Here is a 13,824-nt window from a genome sequence, read left to right on the forward strand (position 1 = left end):
TTTACTTTTAGTTTTGGTATTTTTCTTGCACAGAACTACTCGGAGATATTTCTGTACTGAAACGAAAAAGTATATAACTGTTGTTTCCAATATCTTCTCGTTTCTGTTTATTCTTGACCTTGAGGTACCGGGGGGGGGGTGAATAACTGGCCTCAGTGGTGGGTGCGAAGGCTGATAATAATGAACCGTTAAAATTATTGGAAACACATTTAAATCCACATCTAAATAAGGTTACTCGCATCACCCCGCTACTGCAGGCGGTCATTAGCTTCGCCTTTCACTGGCATAACAAACCTTCCCTTTTAAAGATACATCGTTCCGTGGTACACACTCGATAATACTGAGGTCAATTCCTCATGAATAACCCTCTTTTTGTGTGATTATAACATCTCACACCGTGAGTTCAAACTCCAAACCGCCTTGACTTCAAATAAAAGAACCTCAATTCAATACGTATTCTGCTCAAGGCCGAACTCTTGACTTCAAATGTCACACCTTTCTCACATCACGACACCGGTTTATAACACTAATATTCGTATAATTATTATCATCATTATCGTCGTTATTATTATTACTTATTATTGGTTTCAGCTGTCCACTGACTTCCTTACGTGATTTACCTTGCACATGCACGCAATAATGATGCCATACACCTGGTAACCAGATCAAAATTAGGTCATATCTGGAAATTAAATCATATCAAATCATCACACGGTAACTTCCTCATAATTAAAACGTAATTAAATAGTCATACGGTAATTAACTTATAATTAAACCATAAGGAAATTGTCACACGGTAATCAACTCATAATTAAATAGTCACACGGTAATTAACTCATAATTAATCACAATTAACTCCTAATTCAATTATAATTAAACTGATCAAAACGACCCAACTTACATTGAAACAATCCCTAGCTAAATATTTCAAGAGAGGAGTTGAGGTATCAGTCCTGTGAGCATCTTTCGGAATTCTGGAACTTCTCACGTAGCTTAACTTACAGTACTTACTATTCATGGAATTACCAATACTGGATTAACTACACTATCTTAAATTATCAATCCTTGAATCTACTGTACTAATGGTCTTATGACGCATTAACTGTGGGTTTTGCAAATCACATAAATACCTGAATCTTCTCCCGCATACAAATTTTTCATAATAAAATTTCCCATATTTACAATTAAGATCACTCAGACCTGTTACCAAAAAAAAGAACTACGCGTGCTCAACTTTGGCACTTCTACATTCAAATGAGATTTACATTCCTAACATTATAACTATAGTTTATAACAAATAATTCCCGCCCCTTTTAGCTATGCCATTTAATTAGAAAAGTACTCATCCTTTATCCTCTAAAGACATCTCGATCAGCTGGGTGGTCCTTATCGGGTTTTAGCACTGCTCCATCATCACCAAGGCGATTACTGATAACTCCATTTCACCATTAAGACGGAAGTCCATGGTCCTCGATCGATGATGTCACTTGCAGTTTCCTAGGCACAGAACACGTCACCAGTTTATTTCCACAGTACGTTCGACTGTGTTCCTCGCGGGCGTCCGGTCACGATCTCTGATTAGTACCTTGTAGTCCGCGGTTCAATATCGAATTACCCTGCACCTCTCAGACACTGTTCATTTATTACTACCCGTCACGATATTGCTGTAGTAATAATAATAATAATTTGACAAGTCAAATCAAGTGTTCGCAATTCGACACAGTTTAAATATTTAATTATTAGCGTCACTAATGTCAACACAATGTACTATTCAGACGAATTACTGTACTGCGTTTGAATTTTAGGTTTCAGATCACTAAACAAAGAATTACTAAGGGCTAGTCTAAACATAGATTCGCCCTCAGTGAGCTGAAAGTTCCGAATGAGAGGCTGCTCGCTTGGCAGTGCTTTTTACAAGAAGGAGGTTTTCCCCACTTAAAATATGCAAATATGCAAATGGCCTATCCCACTAGAGGTCAAATAGTGCGACCATTAGGTGAACAGCATCCACATGATTGGAATGAGACACATCCGTGTGATAATTTTTCGTAGGATCTCTTGTAATTAATTAACGTTTTTCCGCATTCCCCCTCCACTCTGGGGTAATCCCTGCATCAATGAGGTGTCTTGACACTAACCAGATGGCCCCTGGTACATTTCCACGCAAATATAACGAAGTATTTTTTCTCCATCCGTAAGTTATCAGCAAAAAGGACATTGCACACTCTAAATAAATGCCCCAATTATAACTATCTCTTCTAGATCGAAAAGCGACGCCAGAATTTAGATTTTATTAATTTTCACAGCGTAGACAATCAAGTTGGAAAAAAAACTATTTAAAGATGGCTCCCATATTTCGCTTCGAAAGAGTTTGCCTCTCCTCGCTTTCTTGAACGTAAGGTGGGGATGACTTCTCCCAAGTTGCGTCGTGGTGAACCACCGATGCAGCCCCACCCATGACTTCACACGCTTGTCTCTTCAGCGGGCTCACTGCTGGATACAGGTTTTTTTTTTTTTTTTTTTTGTTTTTTTTTGCTATTTGCTTTACGTCGCATCGACACAGATAGGTCTTATGGCGACGATGGGATAGGAAAGGCCTAGGAATTGGAAGAAAGCGGCCGTGGCCTTATTTAAGGTACTGCCTCAGCATGTTCCTGGTGTGAAAATGGGAAACCACGGACAACCATCTTCAGGGCTGCCGACAGTGGGGCTCGAACCCACTATCTCCCGATTACTGGATACTGGCCGCACTTAAGCGACTGCAGCTATCGAGCTCGGTGTTGGATAAAGGAAGAGGTTGCGCACTAGATCGCAAACAATGAAATTTATAGAATACATTTTAAAGACTTATTTCGTCTGTCTCAGTGATGTTGATATTTATTAATTTCAAGATTTCCTTCCTCAAAATAACATTGCGTCTGCAAGTTAAATTACCAGTCTTAACCAGAGGTCCTTGGATCATGCCCCTGTCTGGTGCAATATAAACATTTACGAAAACGTCATTTTTGCATGTTTATTTTTCAAAGTAATGTCAATATGGTCGATTTTTCCTTGTTTATATCATGTTTGGCCCGATGTCTCATTGTGAGCTATTGGCGTCGGACTTATCTGCCCTGATAGTTTCACTTGTACTCTACAGACGGAATCCAATAACACATTTCTGACATGGATAACTCACCCTGCAACTTATGACAAGAACAAGAAAATTTCACCATCTTGGCGCTGCTTTTAAAAAATAAAAGGTAACGGTGCCAATTTTTTTCGCAAGCAATTTGAGTATACAGTACATTATATTTCAAATGTTTTACATTTTGTGTGTGACCTTCCAAAAGTTTAAAATTCAAAATTCTACAATACTTGGCCTAACTTAGTGAAATCAGGCGACATAAATATGCTACAAACTACAGAAGTCTGGTGACACCATTTTAGTTGGGAGCATTTCATGATTTCTTTATGTCCTCCTAAACTTACTGGCACTGTACTTTTTATGGTAGATGTAGAAACCGATAAAATCAAACATAGAACGGAAGTGTTCAAAACTTTAATACCAAGCCGATTTATCTCGATAATAGGCTACAAAACGCAGGTTCAAGCCATGTTATCGTTCGGCTACAGTATTTCGTGGGCTGTTATCAAATCTGAATGAACTAACATTCAATGTATTCATTTAAGCTTAAACGGTGATTAATCATACATCCTATATATTCAGCGCAGGAATACTTTAAAATTAACGAATTGGTTAAAAAATTAAATGATGATTTTTTTCCCAGTTCGTATATGTATATTTAGATGTTCTATACTCTCTGGCAATATCTGTTCTATTATATGCAAGTTATATGATGATCTGACACACTCATAACCGGATGTATGTATTTGCAATGAAGTTTTGCTTGGTATTCCCATTCGAAGACAGCGTGAGCAAATGAGTAGAAAATGTCAGATTCATCAAATTCCTCCTCCTTACTTCAGATTATCCCACGTACATCCTGAGACATCACAGTAATAAAACGGTCTGTGATATTAGCTGAGGTTATCCCCATTATCTAAAGTGAATAAATATGGATCATGGAGCAATAAACCATAAAAAATGAAACCGTTGATTTTCCAGTCACACAGCTCGAGCGAGCGAGCGGGCAAGCAAGCTTGCTGGCGATCATCTTTTTCTCTCCATAAACCTGTCAGTGATTGACAATTACAGGTTGTGTTGTATAACTTGCAGTACGTTTTGTGCTCCACTGAATAAAACAACGCACCTGTATTATATGTATCGCCATATTTGGACAATTTATAACGCTCCGTCTTACTGCGGAATGGAAGATAAGTACCACTGGTAAGAAACAGACTTTCAAGAGATAAGACATCGAAAAAGCACGGCTAGATTCCTTTAAGTACTCCATTTCGAAAGCAAGCAAGTGTCAGTTATTTTAGTACGTGATTGATTTAGAAGATTTATTATAAATTGCGTGTTCATGAAAGTTAAATACCGTGCTGCCTTAGTTTACTCTCATTAACAATATTTGACATTCCTTTATTAGATTTTATTCCAATTTTTATCTCCCAAAACATTTACTGTGTAATAATTCGTAAAAAAGTTCTTAGAACAGTGAATTCGGTGGAGATATCAGTTACTAGGTAAATGTCAGAGGAACTTTCAGTTTGAGAATATTTAAGATATTAACCAGAAATTTGGCTGTGTATGGACAACTGTATGCAGGTTCTGAAATATTCCTATCACTCTGTGAATATTTTGGGACCGAGCGAGTTGGCCTCGTGGTTAAGGGTGCGCAACTATTACCTTGCATTCGGGAGATAGTGGGCTAGAACCCGACTGTGGTTAACCCTGAAGATGGTATTCCATGGTTTCCCTTTCTCACAACAGGAAAATGCTGGGGGTGTACCTTAATTAAGGCCACGGCCGCTTCCTTTACACTCCTAGCCCTTCCCTATCCTATCGTCGCCGTAAGACATATTTGTGTCTGTGCGACGTAAAGCAAATTGTTTTTTTTTTTTTTGCTAGGGGCTTTACGTCGCACCGACACAGATAGGTCTTATGGCGACGATGGAATAGGAAAGGCCTAGGAGTTGGAAGAAAGCGGCCGTGGCCTTAATTAAGGTACAGCCCCAGCATTTGCCTGGTGTGAAAATGGGAAACCACGGAAAACCATCTTCAGGGCTGCCGATAGTGGGATTCGAACCTACTATCTCCCGGATGCAAGCTCACAGCCGCGCGCCTCTACGCGCACGGCCAACTCGCCCGGTAAAGCAAATTGTAAAAAAGAAAGGGGATGTTCTTTATTTCGGAGATATTAACTGACTTTTCTGTTTTTACTTTTAAGAGCTGTCTGAAATAAAGTTCTCTTTTATTTTATGAACTATTCTTATCTCTATCCGCGATATTCTATGATATAAGTGTAGGAAATTAATGCAACTCTGAAAGGAACAAGGACCTTCGAGGAAATATAGGAAACTAGAACGTAGCTTATGTACACTCTATACCTTTTCCATAGTTGATGTAGGGACAGAATAGGAAATTGATTTTCTCATACAAGGCCAGGCGTAGGTGGTCTCAGTTTGAATCCCGACTATGGTATTGTAGCTGCGATTTTTGAAAAAAAAAATGAAAAATGAAATGGCGTATGGCTTTTTGTGACGGGAGTGTTCGGCTTGCCAAATTCAGGTCTTTTTATTTGACGCCCGTAGGTGACCTTCCCGTCTTGATCAGGATGAAATGATGATGAAGACGACAGCTACACCCAGCCGCCGTGCCAAAGAAATTAACCAATTGTGATTAAAATTCCCGACTCTGCCGGGAATCGATCCCGGGACCCTGTGACCGAAGGCCAGCACGCAAACCATTTAACCATGGAGCCGGACTTTGAAATGAAATGCGGGATATTTCCACGAGTATGATCACGATATCAATAGTCACAAAAAATTACAAGCTTCCTTTTGTTTCTGTTTCCCTTATAAAAATAAACTCAAGACACAACATTAATCTATGTGGATTATGAAGACAACTAACAGCTACTTTAATAACATAAAGTTTTACTGTAATTAATTCACGTTTTGTATCAATATTAATTTATATTTCAAGCATAATTATAAATAATTAGAGACAGGGAGAGAGAAACTTAGTGAGCAATTTTTAAAATGGCATACGCCGTTAGAGTATTTATTTTAACTTCTTTGCACATGTCTGCAATACTGATACCGAAATATATGCTTAAAATTGTCAGACTAAGAGTGGTTATGCACAGCAGCTTGACCGTGGACATTCTACGAGTAATTCGAACCTCAATTTTCGAAACACCGCTGAGTATGGTTTGAAAATATGTCATGAGAAAGCATCGGGGATTATGCTCTGAATATTTTTATCTTTATAGATATTAGTGATACATTTGGATTAAATAAACGTTCCTGAAACAAAAAGGTGACCAGACCTATAAGAACATGACATAGTAAGTTTGTTTTGTCTTGTTTAGTTTTGTTTTGTGCTATTTCAAAGCATTTCTGTTCAGCAATATTTTTGGGCTCATACATATTTTTTACATTCCTCAAATAAATGCGTGTCCGCCTCTGTGGTGTAGTGGTTGGCGTGATTAGCTGCCACCCCCGGAGGCCCACGTTCGATTCCCGGCTCTGCCACAAAATTTGAAAAGTGGTACGAGGGCTGGAACGGGGTCCACTCAGCCTCGGGAGGTCAACTGAGTAGAGGTGGGTTCGATTCTCACCTCAGCCATCCTGGAAGTGGTTTTCCGTGGTTTCCCACTTCTCCTTCAGGCGAATGCCGGGATGGTACCTAACTTAAGGCCACGGCCGCTTCCTTCCCTCTTCCTTGCCTATCCCTTCCAATCTTACCATCCCTCCACAAGGCCCCTGTTCAGCATAGCAGGTGAGGCCGCCTGGGCGAGGTACTGGTCATACTCCCCAGTTGTATCCCCCGACCAAGAGTCTGAAGCTCCAGGACACTGCCCTTGAGGCGGTAGAGGTGGGATCACTCGCTAAGTCCGAGGGAAAAACCGAACCTGGAGGGTAAACAGATGATGATGATGATGATGAAATAAATGCGTCATATAAATTAGATTTTTCTTCTTCTTCGAATACCATCATCTGTAAGATTATCGACCATCATAGTTAAGGGTATTCTGGAAATTGCTACCCGGAAATGTGTGGTACCAATCTCCCAGATTCTTAAGTCGTAATGTTCTTCGTCGGCAAAGTCTCCGATGTCCTCGTATTTTCCCTTGCATCATTAGCTGTAAGATTCTGTGTTTTTCCTTACGCCTCACCGGGTCTGAAATATTGAAGCCTCCATCTCTTAATATTACATAGTAATACTTTTTCAATTTAGAGACAAAGTGTACTTACTACCAACTAACATTATGTTATGGAGAAATAAATTAATATCTATTGAATTTTAAAGGAAAATACCGTAAATGGTTTCTTAAAATACTTCTGAGTGTTTGTGTAAGTAGCCTGTCCATCACTTGGTATTGCTCGTAGCATGCACTGGTGGAATATAATTAAATTCCGCCATTCTGTTCCAGTAGTAGTTTTGATAGAAATATTTGAGAAATTACTGTAGACAACCTCGTATTTTTCAGTAGGCCTAATTAAGGACACTTTTATTCTCCGTCCCCGTCCCGTGGAGTAGGGAAAATAATAGTAATCCACCAGCTGTAATAATCACATAACCACATTTCAGTAGAATTGTAGTGAAGATAAGGTATAATATATTAGATAGTATCTTGCCAGTTATATTCGTGTTTTTCTTCGTGTACGGCAATCTTTTCGATACTTAAGCATTTAACCAAACGCAGTGTAGTGTAGTGTAGATACATTGTAGTATAGATACAGTACATTTAGATAGTGCCGTATCTTGCCTGCTATATTCGTGTGTTATTTTTCGTGTGTATCTATTAGACCGTAATACTAATAATAATTTGTCTAAGCATTTAGCTTCGTTGGTAATCTTTGAGTACAGTAGTTCTTGCAAATTTCATTTCTGTTGTGCTTAGTTTAGTGACATACGGTACGGTTCCGTAATTAGGATACGTCTGAAAGTAGTTTAACATTACTGTAGTGTACTGTACAGTAGTATACGAGTAATATCCTATTAGAATTTAGTGTGATTATTTTATTATTGTAAAATATTTGTGTAGTACTGGTGTAGTAGAGGTATCCGTAGAAACTCGTACTAAAATACTGTTGTTGTAATTAGAATAGGCTTAATTGCAGTTTGGAATTGTGTAGTTCTTGTGTAGGCTATTACTTTCGATATTCAGTAATTAACAGCAGTTTTTATCCTGTCAGGGGTTGTAGGATAAAAAAATAGAGCACGACTAAGTAGTATTGTAGTGTAGTCGTATATTAATTACCTTATTGTTGTGTACTATCCCAGACAATATATCCCTCCATTCATTTATTTTTTGCAAATAAGTTATTTTGTTTTTAATTTCATTTCCCCCCCCCCGTAAAGAATGGCTAAGGAGCGCGAGTGTAGTTTCTGTGGGTGTGGCGAGGCATTGAGGGGTATGAGGGAGGAGTTGGAAAGTTTGAGGGAGATAATTAGGATTCTCACAGAAGACAGGAAGGAAGATAGGACTCCCTCAAACAACGTACAGGTTACAGTAGGTGTACAAGAGGGAGGGGAAGGAAAGGGAGGAGTTGTAGAAGACAGGTGGTCTAATGTTCTAAGGGGAAGGAGATTGCAGGCTAAGAGCTCTATTCAGGATCAGAATTCAGGACAGGTGTCTGTGCAAAATCGGTACGAGTCACTCCAGGTAGAACAACAGAGGGAAGATGAGGGACAGGGAACTGTTGCTGAGATGTGTGGGAGTAGGAGGAAGGGAAAAGGTAGGAAAGGAAAATGTAGAGTAGGTGATAGGAAAAGACAGGTGGAACAGGGTCATGGGAAGGAGAAAAGGGAGGAGGAAGTAGCTTCTGCAGTTATCAGGAAAGATAGGGCTGACCAGGAGGGGAGGGGATCAAACGAGGTGGGTAGGGTTGAGGCTCTGGTCATGGGAGATTCCATCGTTAGACACGTGGGGAAAGTGTGTGGAGGAAAGGGTACCAGGGTAGAGTGTTATCCAGGAATTAGGTTGAGGCAGATGTTGAGGAAAGTAGAAGAGAAAGAGGAGGGGAAGGAGAAGGTGGTAGTGTTTCACGTTGGTACCAACAACGTAAGGCAAGCTGATATAAGTACCAACATAGTTGGAGATGTGTGGGATCTGGTAAATGCAGCACGGGTGAAGTTTAAGAAAGCGGAGATTGTTATTAGTGGAATACTGTGTAGAAGGGATACTGACTGGAGGGTGATTGGGGATTTAAATGAGACTATGGAGTGGGTATGTGGGAAACTGGGAGTGAAATTTCTAGATCCAAATGGATGGGTAGGAGATAGGGATCTACGCTCAGATGGCCTTCATTTAAACCGCAGTGGTACGTATAAGTTAGGAAATTTGTTTGGAAGGGTAATAGGGAGGTACATTCAGGGAAACGGGATGGCCTAGGGAGCGGTGATAAGGGAACAGGGAACTGGAAATCAAGTAGGGATGACATAAAATTGTTAGTGTTGAACTGTAGAAGTATTGTAAGGAAAGGAATAGAATTAAGTAATTTAATAGATATATATTCACCAGATATTGTAATAGGAGTTGAATCATGGCTGAGAAATGATATAATGGATGCAGAAATTTTCTCACGGCACTGGAGTGTGTATCGTAGAGATAGGATAGGAAGGGTGGGAGGCGGAGTGTTCATTCTGGTGAAAGAAGAATTTGTAAGCTACGAAAAAGTTAAAGATGAGACACATGAAATTCTAGGTGTAAGGCTCATTTCTAAAGATAATAGGCAACTTGATATATTTGGAGTGTACAGATCGGGAAAGGGTAGCACTGACGCGGATTCAGAATTATTTGATAGGATAGTCAGCTATGTGGGAAACGACATGGAAAGAAATGTGATTGTAGCGGGAGATCTGAATTTGCCAGATGTCAATTGGGAAGGAAATGCGAACGACAGAAAGCATGACCAACAAATGGCAAATAAGTTAATATGGGAAGGACAGCTGATTCAGAAAGTGATGGAACCAACCAGAGGGAAAAATATCCTGGATGTCGTGCTGATAAAACCAGATGAGCTCTATAGGGAAACTGAAGTAATAGATGGTATTAGTGATCATGAAGCTGTTTTTGTGGTAGTTAAAAATAAATGTGATAGAAAGGAAGGTCTTAAAAGTAGGACTGTTAGGCAGTACCACATGGCTGATAAAGCAGGCATGAGGCAGTTTCTAAAAAGTAGCTATGATCGGTGGAAAACGGTAAATATAAATGTAAACAGACTCTGGGATGGGTTTAAAGAAATTGTTGAGGAATGCGAAAACAGGTTTGTACCATTAAGGGTGGTAAGGAATGGTAAAGACCCACCTTATTATAATAGAGAAATAAAGAGACTAAGAAGGAGGTGCAGACTGGAAAGAAATAGAGTTAGAAATGGCTGTGGAAGTAAGGAGAAATTGAAGGAACTTACTAGAAAATTGAATCTAGCAAAGAAGGCAGCTAAGGATAATATGATGGCAAGCATAATTGGCAGTCATACAAATTTTAGTGAAAAATGGAAGGGTATGTATAGGTATTTTAAGGCAGAAACAGGTTCCAAGAAGGACATTCCAGGAATAATTAATGAACAAGGGGAGTGTGTATGTGAGGATCTTCAAAAGGCAGAAGTATTCAGTCAGCAGTATGTAAAGATTGTTGGTTACAAGGATAATGTCGAGATAGAGGAGGAGACTAAGGCCAAAGAAGTAATAAAATTTACATATGATAACAATGACATTTACAATAAGATACAAAAGTTAAAAACTAGAAAAGCGACTGGAATTGATCAGATTTCTGGGGATATACTAAAGACAATGGGTTGGGATATAGTACCATATCTGAAGTACTTATTTGATTATTGTTTGGACAGAGGAGCTATACCAGATGAATGGAGAGTTGCTATAGTTGCCCCTGTGTATAAAGGAAAGGGTGATAGACATAAAGCTGAAAATTACAGGCCAGTAAGTTTGACATGCATTGTATGTAAGCTTTGGGAAGGCATTCTTTCTGATTATATTAGACATGTTTGTGAAATTAATAACTGGTTCGATAGAAGGCAATTCGGTTTTAGGAAAGGTTATTCCACTGAAGCTCAACTTGTAGGATTCCAGCAAGATATAGCAGATATCTTGGATTCAGGAGGTCAAATGGACTGTATCGCGATTGACCTGTCTAAAGCATTTGATAGGGTAGATCATGGGAGACTACTGGCAAAAATGAGTGCAATTGGACTAGACAAAAGAGTGACTGAATGGGTTGCTATATTTCTAGAAAATAGATCTCAGAGAATTAGAGTAGGTGAAGCTTTATCTGACCCTGTAATAATTAAGAGGGGAATTCCTCAAGGCAGTATTATCGGACCTTTATGTTTTCTTATATATATAAATGATATGAGTAAAGGAGTGGAATCGGAGGTAAGGCTTTTTGCGGATGATGTTATTCTCTATAGAGTGATAAATAAGTTACAAGATTGTGAGCAACTGCAATGTGACCTCGAAAATGTTGTGAGATGGACAGCAGGCAATGGTATGTTGATAAACGGGGTTAAAAGTCAGGTTGTGAGTTTTACAAGTAGGAAAAGTCCTCTCAGTTTTAATTACTGCATTGATGGGGTGAAAGTTCCTTTTGGGGATCATTGTAAGTATCTAGGTGTTAATATAAGGAAAGATCTTCATTGGGGTAATCACATAAATGGGATTGTAAATAAAGGGTACAGATCTCTGCACATGGTTATGAGGGTGTTTAGGGGTTGTAGTAAGGATGTAAAGGAGAGGGCATATAAGTCTCTGGTAAGACCCCAACTAGAGTATGGTTCCAGTGTATGGGACCCTCACCAGGATTACCTGATTCAAGAACTGGAAAAAATCCAAAGAAAAGCAGCTCGATTTGTTCTGGGCGATTTCCGACAAAAGAGTAGCGTTACAAAAATGTTGCAATGTTTGGGTTGGGAAGAATTGAGAGAAAGAAGAAGAGCTGCTCGACTAAGTGGTATGTTTCGGGCTGTCAGCGGAGAGATGGCGTGGAATGACATTAGTAGACGAATAAGTTTGAATGGCGTTTATAAAAGTAGGAAAGATCACAATATGAAGATAAAGTTGGAATTCAAGAGGACAAACTGGGGCAAATATTCATTTATAGGAAGGGGAGTTAGGGATTGGAATAACTTACCAAGAGAGATGTTCAATAAATTTCCAATTTCTTTGAAATCATTTAGGAAAAGGCTAGGAAAACAACAAATAGGGAATCTGCCACCTGGGCGACTGCCCTAAATGCAGATCAGTATTGATTGATTGATTGATGCAACAGTGCATATCGCGTCATCATCCTCATTTAAGTTGCGGTTACGGAATATGTTCTTCATTGTCTTCATTTTAACAGTTATGCTCTTCGAATGCTCAATCCTGGTCCTAATCTCATGGTTATGTCCCCACTTTTCATTAAAAGAACGATTCAAGCAATTTATAAGTATTTTATTGGTCACTGATACGTAAGCCGTTCTTCGACTGTTGAAATTAATGTATATAAAATGGTATATTCAGATTAATTAATGTTTAATTTTTTACGTCCCACTAACTACTTTGTAACAGTTTTCGGAGACGCCAAGGTGCAGGAATTTTTCCTCGCAGAAGTTCATTTACGTGCCAGTAAATCTACCGGCATGCGGCAAACGTATTTCTGTGGGCGTATGGCTGGTTGAACTAAGAACAAATCTCCAAGCTTCAATGAAAAGAAAACACTTTTTGTGGCCTAAAATATATTTCTCTGGAGACAATATGGTGAAGCAAATACTTAAGATAATCTCCCGATAAATAATCACCGGATTCTAATTCGCTCATTAAATATGTCATTTGGGTAGTGGGAGCAAATAGATACGATGTCTACTACCCAGATATTAAATGCACAGAACGCAAATATATTGAGTATTGAATTATTGTTATTTGCCAGTATCGCTCTCTGTAATGTGAACACATCAAAGCAGACAGCAGTTCTTTATTCAATGTTATGCCATCAGATTATGTCAATGTTGCTACTTGCTCTAAACTCACAACATCACAGCATTGAATGAGAAGCATTAACGATTATCTCCTGTCTGTTATCGCATTCTGAAACATCAAAAAAGAGAGTAGAAATTGGTTCAGTCCTATGCCAATAAGTGACATTATTATTATTATTATTATACCGAGCTCGATAGCTGCAGTCGCTTAAGTGCGGCCAGTGTCCAGTATTCGGGAGATAGTAGGTTCGAACCCCACTGTCGGCAGCCCTGAAAATGGTTTTCCGTGGTTTCCCATTTTCACACCAGGCAAATGCTGGGGCTGTACCTTAATTAAGGCCACGGCCGCTTCCTTCCCACTCCTAGCCCTTCCCTGTCCCATCGTCGCCATAAGACCTATCTGTGTCGGTGCGACGTAAAACAACTAGCAAAAAATATTATTATTATTATTATTATTATTATTATTATTATTATTATTATTATTATTATTATTATTATTATTATTATTATTATTATTTCTGAGCCACCGTGGCTCATACGGTAGCGCGCCAGTATCTCACCGCTGTTTTCCGTGGTTCAGGTCCCGGTCACTCCATGTGAGATGTGTGCTGGACAAAGCGGTGGCGGGACAGGTTTTTCTCCAGGTACTCCTGTTTTTCCTGTCATATTTCGTTCCAGGAACACTGTCCGACTCGTTGGCTGAACGATCAGCGTACTGGCCTTCGGTTCAGA

Source organism: Anabrus simplex, chromosome 1 (assembly GCF_040414725.1).
Source record: "Anabrus simplex isolate iqAnaSimp1 chromosome 1, ASM4041472v1, whole genome shotgun sequence".
Taxonomy (NCBI): domain Eukaryota; kingdom Metazoa; phylum Arthropoda; class Insecta; order Orthoptera; family Tettigoniidae; genus Anabrus; species Anabrus simplex.